The sequence below is a fragment of the Mauremys mutica genome, chromosome 12, assembly GCF_020497125.1.
Source record: "Mauremys mutica isolate MM-2020 ecotype Southern chromosome 12, ASM2049712v1, whole genome shotgun sequence".
NCBI classification, from domain to species: domain Eukaryota; kingdom Metazoa; phylum Chordata; order Testudines; family Geoemydidae; genus Mauremys; species Mauremys mutica.
In genome coordinates, this window is record NC_059083.1 from 48,613,688 (window position 1) to 48,620,386 (window position 6,699).

The following is a 6,699-nucleotide window of genomic DNA, read 5'->3' on the forward strand; positions in this document are numbered from 1 at the left end:
CCCATTATTAAATATTTGTTTCCCATGTACCTACTTATAGACTGTGATCAAGTCACCCCTTAACCTTCATTTTGTTAAACTAAATAGATTGAACTCCTTGAGTCTATCACTATAAGGCTTTTTTTCTAGTAGTTTTTAATCATTCTTGACACTCTTCTCTGAATCCTCTCCAACTTAGCAGCATCTGTCTTGAATGCTGGGCATCAGAACTGGACACAGTATTCCAACTGCAGTCCCATCAGCACCAAATATGGTGGTAAAATAGCCTCTCTTCTCCTACTCGAGATTCTCCTGTCTATGCATCCCAGGATCACATTAGCTCTTTTGACCACAGCGTCACACCGGGAATTCGTGTTCAGCTGATTATCCACCATTATTCACGTGAGTAAGAGTATCCCGCATCTGCCTGATATGATTCTAACATCTTCCTCTGAAGCATGTGACACTGGCCACTGTCAGAGAGAGGATATTGAGCTGCATGGACCCTGGATCTAAGCCTTTGTAACAATTCCTATGTTAGTATGAGGCTGCAGTATGCATTGAAGCAACTCCATTCTCTGGCCAGTTCTAGTAAGGATGTATTGGCCTATACAATGCCCTATGTGAAAATGAGGATGCATTTTCAAAGGAACCTAAGGGAGTTAGTTACATAGATCCCAATGATATTCAAAGGGAGTTGTTGGTGGATTTTCAAAAAAGCCTAGCAGGTTTTAGCCATTGCTTTAACACATTCTGCAGCCTCATACCAATATTCGAATTGTGCCCACAGTTCAAGAAGAATGTTGCTAAATTGGAGAGAGTTCAGAGAAGAGCCATGAGAAAGATTAAAGGATTAGAAAAACATGCCTTATAGCAGAGGTGGACAAATTACGGCCCATGGACCACATGCGGCCTGTGGGACCATCCTGCCCGGCCCTTGAGCTCCCGGCCAGGAAGAATAGCCCCTGCCCCCCGCTGTTCCCCCTCCTCTGCGGCCACGCTGCCGCTCGGGCAGCATTCTGGGCAGCAGGATTGCACATTTCTGTCGAGCAGCACGGCAGTGTGTCTGGCTCCGGCCGGGTGGTGCAGCTGCCAGACATGCTACTCTGAGAGGCATGGTAACGGGGCTGGGCCCGTGGGTTTGGATAAGTGGTCGGAGTTCCAGGGGGCAATCCAGGGAAAGGGAGAAGGATGCAGTTGGATGGGGTGGAGGTTCTGGGGGGTGGTCAGAGGATGGGGGTTTGGATAAGTGTGGGAGTCATTGGGTGCCTGTTAGAGGATGAGGGTGTGGATAGGGGTCAGACCAGTCAGGGGACTGGAAGCAGAGGGGTTGGATAGGGTGTAGGGTTCTGGGGAGGTTAGTGGAGAGGGGTCCCAGGAGGGGGCAGTTAAGGGATAAGGAGCGGGGGGATTGGATGGATGGAGGTTCTCAGGGGGGCAGTCAGGGGGTGGCAAGTGGGAGGGGTCGCATAAGGGGCAGGGGGCAGGCTGTTTGGGGAGGCACAGCCTTCCCTACCTGGCCCTCCATACAGTTTTGCAACTACAATGTGGCCCTTGGGCCAAAAATTTTTCCCACCCCTGCCTTATAGTGACAGATCCAAAGATCTCTATCTATTTAACTTAACTAAGAGATGGCTAAGGGGTGACTTGATTACAATCTATAAATACCTACATGGGAACACATTTTTAATAACGGGCTCTTTGCTGTAACAGAGAAAGGTCTTTAATGATTCAATGGCTAGAAGTTGAAGCTAGACAAATTCAGACTGAAAATAAGGCTTACATTTTTAACAGCAAAAGTAATTAACCATTAGAACAATTTACCCAGGGTCATAGTGGATTGTCCATGACAGACAATTTTTAAATCAAAACTGGGTGCATTTCCAAAAGATCAGCTCTAGGAATTATGTTGGGGAAGTTCTCTCATCTGTGTTATACAGGAGGTCAGACTAGATGATCACAATGGTCCCTTTTGGCCTTGGAATCTGTGAAAAAGAACCCAAGACATTTTTGAAACTATGAATGAATCTCATAAGTCACATTTTTAAAATGGTTAGACACCTAGTGCAATTTTTGAGAAGCAACTAGGTACCTAAAGCCCATTGAAATCAATGGGAGTTGGACACTTAGTTGCTTCTGAAAATCCCACTAGCTTTAAAAATCTGGCCCTTCAACTTAGTTTGAAAATTGTACCTCAATTCTTGAAATTATCCCTGGAGAACGACTTCAGCAGAGCTATATCAAGGATTAATTCGGACCTTTTAAACAATCCTTTATTCAAATTCAAATTAAAAGAAAAAAGTTTAATGTGAGAGAAAGTTCAAAGAAAGGTCAAATATAAAAGGGCGACAAGGATCATCAAAAGCATAATTTGTAGGAAAGTTTAGTTTAGTCAATGCCCCTTAACAGTGACCTGCAGCCCCCTATCCCAGCTCTGCCAATGTCCCTGCATACCAGCCCAGAGTCCACTACAGTCCCAGGTCTGGGCTTTCCCCACACGTTTGCCAATGCCCTTCAGTCCGAACCCATAGTAGAATTAATTACATTCACTAATCATTTTTAATTAGTTTGTGATCCTGAAATAGAAGATATAGAAATGTAAAAAGAAGTTTCTGAATAAAGACAATCCAATAATAATAACAAGAACATTCCATTTTATTCTGCTCTTTGATTATTTTTCTACATTTAGTCCTCTAAGAATCTGTCTGTGACACATTCATCTTTAGGGATCTTGGGTGTTTTTACCTCCAAACACTGACTTGATCACACTAGCTCAATATCCATTAGTTCCTGGAAATAGAAGCACAGTTTTGAAGATATAATATATAAAACATATGGTGCTGCAGAACTATTTTAGCAGGTCAGTATCACACCAGATGTTAGCCTATATCACCCCCACTTTATCATTAGATTAACTGTATTTTTCCCAATGAAACTTGTGGTGTTCACATTTCTGTAAATGATTCTGATTAAACCACAAATACCTTGTGATGAATGGAGCAGATCAGGAGGGCACTCTCTCAGCTCCTGTAAATTGGAGCAGTTCTGTTGATTTCACTGGTGGTCTGCCAATGTAACCCAACTGGCCTCACATTTCCAACTACTTAGTACTGCACATTATGCTACCAGCACAATATCTATTTCTTTGTGGTTGCTGGAAGGTTTTGTTCATCTCTCAATTACAGCACAGAGATGTTTGAATTTCATATTTGATATTTTAATAATAATACTTAGGAGCAATATTGGTTCTATATGAGCATATAAACACTTCCATCAACCTAGATCGAGGTTCCCTTGCTCTAGCCACTTTACAAACATGTAGTGAGAGATACTTCCTGCCCTATAGAACTTAAATTTAAGTAAGCAAGAGACACACCTGTGGGGAGAAGGGAGTATAATCTTCCCTATTTTGCAAATGCGCTGCTAAAACTCAATGAGATTCAAGCTGGAAGTTTCAAAGGGACTTTAGTGCCCAAATCCTATTGAAAATCAATGGGATTTTGGCACAGACTATATCCTATGTAACCATAGCCAACAGAGACAGAATAGCTGCTTGGAAGTTGAGATTACTGGGATCTATTCCTGGGTGTCATAGGAGAGTGGGGTATATTGGGTTGGAGCATGGGAATAGGTAGATAGATATGGAAAGAGAGGGATGTGCCGAATTTGTTGTTTTTCACAAGAGTCTTGAAGCCAATTACTGATCACCTGTGCTTGTTAGAATAATAACCCCACCATATAAACATAACAAGACCATCACAAATTAAACTTTTTGATGAAAATATCCATTTTTTTAATCAAAAATTGCCTTTTGATGGCAGTTTTCATGGAGAATTTCATGCACTTTGCAGATTTTTGTTACTGAAAACATTATCAAACTGGTTATTTACATTCTTGTTTACCAAAAAATGACAACCTTTTTGATATTTTTTTTAAATCTAAAACTATTTGCACAAATGAAAAACGGGCTAATTTCAAACATAGAAATAAAAACAACATTAGCATTTCTTATTTTTTTCAAAAAACAGTGTTCATTTTTCACCTTCTCTAATAAACTTTTCAACAATGTCAATTTTGGGGGGAGGGGAAACCCATTTTTGATTAAAGGCAGTTTATTTTATGGACACAGTGTATTTTATTAAATGTAATAAAACTTACAGAATGAAATTTTAGAATCTGCAAAATGGATTTAATAAATAATTTCCATACGAAATTAATTAATTGATCTTTAGAAGGATTTGAAAATATCAGACTTAATTGTTTACCATTATAGCTGGACAAAAAATGTATTTTTCCTTTTTTTTCACACACACAAAAAATATGATTTTTGATAGAAACTCAAATGTTGCAAAAATCCTGAAAAAAAAGTCCAAAAGATTTTTTTTGCCCAAAACACTTTGAAAAAGATCAATGAAATGATGTTTTAACCAGCCCTATTTACTGTAGTTTCACTCCACAGTTCCAGAGTTTGGATCTTCATGTATTTATTTGTATCTACTGTATATGGACAATTATTTACATACAAATGTGATGCCCAACTCCTACATCACATACTCCATCACATTTTATATCATAAAAGGGGGAAAAAATCCCTGAATGATCTCAGAGTTTTTAGGTGGCCTCTTCTTCCACTCTATATTGTGTAAATACATTTTCCTAATAAATATAATTGTTTAATAATTTTTTTGATTAGCACTAATTGTATTTTGTTCCGGAGACCCCAAATGAGATCACAGTCTCCACTCTGCTGACCACTGTACAAATACATAGCAAAAGATAATCCCTGATCCAAAGAGTTACAATCTAAATAACAAGACAGACAAATGTTTTGAGAAAACTTTATTATTGTCATCCACGTTTTACAGATGGGAAACTTGGGGCAGAGAAAATTAACCGACTTAACCTAAGGTCATACAGGGCGTGTGCTGCAAAGTGTAAAATTGAACCTAGCTTTCCTTAGTTCTGGCGCAGTGCCTTAGCCTCAAGACCAAGTTTGATTCATACAGTTTAAGGCCAGAATGTTTCCACTTGGATCATCTCGTCTGACCGGCATAACACAGGCCACTGCTTTCTATCCTTCTTCAAATGCTGTTTGGCCATGTTGTAATTATCAGTGTAAGAAAATGTTATTTTCAAATCAGTTCAACTACTTCAAATTTCATTTCCCCACTTGGTTCAAAAGGAAAATCACATATTTCAACATTCAGATGCGACACATGGAAAGCATGAAGCCTTCTGCCTTTGTGACTGTCACTTTTCTTGATGTCAGCGGTCTTGGGTCAGTTCCTTGTCAGCAGAGGGAGGTGAAAACGGTTCTACAGCATATATATTTTTAAGATGGTTTGGATTTCAAAAGGAGACTAAGGGAGATACATGCCCAAATCCCATTGGCTCTTCTGGGACTTGAGCGCCTATCTCACTTGAGTGCTTTTGAAAATTCCCCTCAAGGGGCTAGATTTTTATGTGTACTTAGGTGCCTACAGAATGATAGAGGCACCAAACAGGATTTTTCAAAAGTGCCTAGTCACCTAGCTCTCAAAAGATTTAATGGGAGTTAGGCACCTGCGTGCTTTCGCAAATCCCACGAGACATCTAGCTGCCCATTTAGATGCTTAAACACCTCTAAAATTCTGATCCTTAGCAACTCATTTGACTTTCAACACCCCTACACTAAAAAAAAGGTAATAATTGAAAATATACTAATCTTCTAGAACGGGAAGGGACCTTGAAAGGTCATCAAGTCCAGCCCCCTGCCCTCACTAGAAGGACTAATTTTTGCCCAGATTCCTAAGTGGATCCCTCAAAAATTGAAATCACAACACTAGGTTTAGCAGGCCAATGCTCAAACCACTGAGCTATCTGGAATTACTTAAACATTTCTGAAAATTCCACCTACAGATACATTTGAAAAATTACTCTTCCTCTGTAGTGCTGGAATCACAAGTGGTAAACTTTGTAATCAGGATATGTACAAAGCTTTTAAAGGATAATGATGATTCACTCTTCTACAGCATTTTTCATGTATAGATTTCAGAGGAAAGTATCATTATTCCACATTTTTAAATATTTGTATGATAATTAATAATTATGGTTGGGATTTCCAAAGGCACATAGGAGAGTTAGGCACCCAGGGCTAGATGGACAAAGACACTTCTTATTTTCTTCACCGTATCTAACTTTTAGGCTCAGAAAAAAAATCACTGTGAAGCACAAAGCCTAAGTTAGGCATCTAGGTCCCCATGCAATGAATGGGGACAGATGGGAACTTCAGAAGAGGATCCACAAATGCCAACACCCTAGGCAGCTCATTGACTAACTTAGCCAATCAGAGATGGCAACCTGAGGGAGTGTCCCTCTTGCAGAGATTGGTGTCTAAGTCCTGGAGGTGCTTCCCTGTGTTTGAGAGTCTCAGCTGCAAACCTTCTCTCGACACTAGTGGCCTACACTGTTTTTGCAAGAAGCCAGGGGCATGGGGAAAGAGGCCTTCCCTCATAACTTTTAGACCAGTGGTTAAAGTTCACACTTGAGATGTGGCATGCCCCTGGTTCAAATTCCCCCTCTGCCCAAGCAGGGGCAGGGATTTCCTACCTCTCAGGTGAGTGCCTTAACTCCTGGACTATAGAATCATAGAAATGTAGGGCTGGAAGGGACATCAAAAGGTCATCAAGTCCAGCCCCTGGCACTGAGGCAGAACCACGTAAACGTAGATCATCACTGACA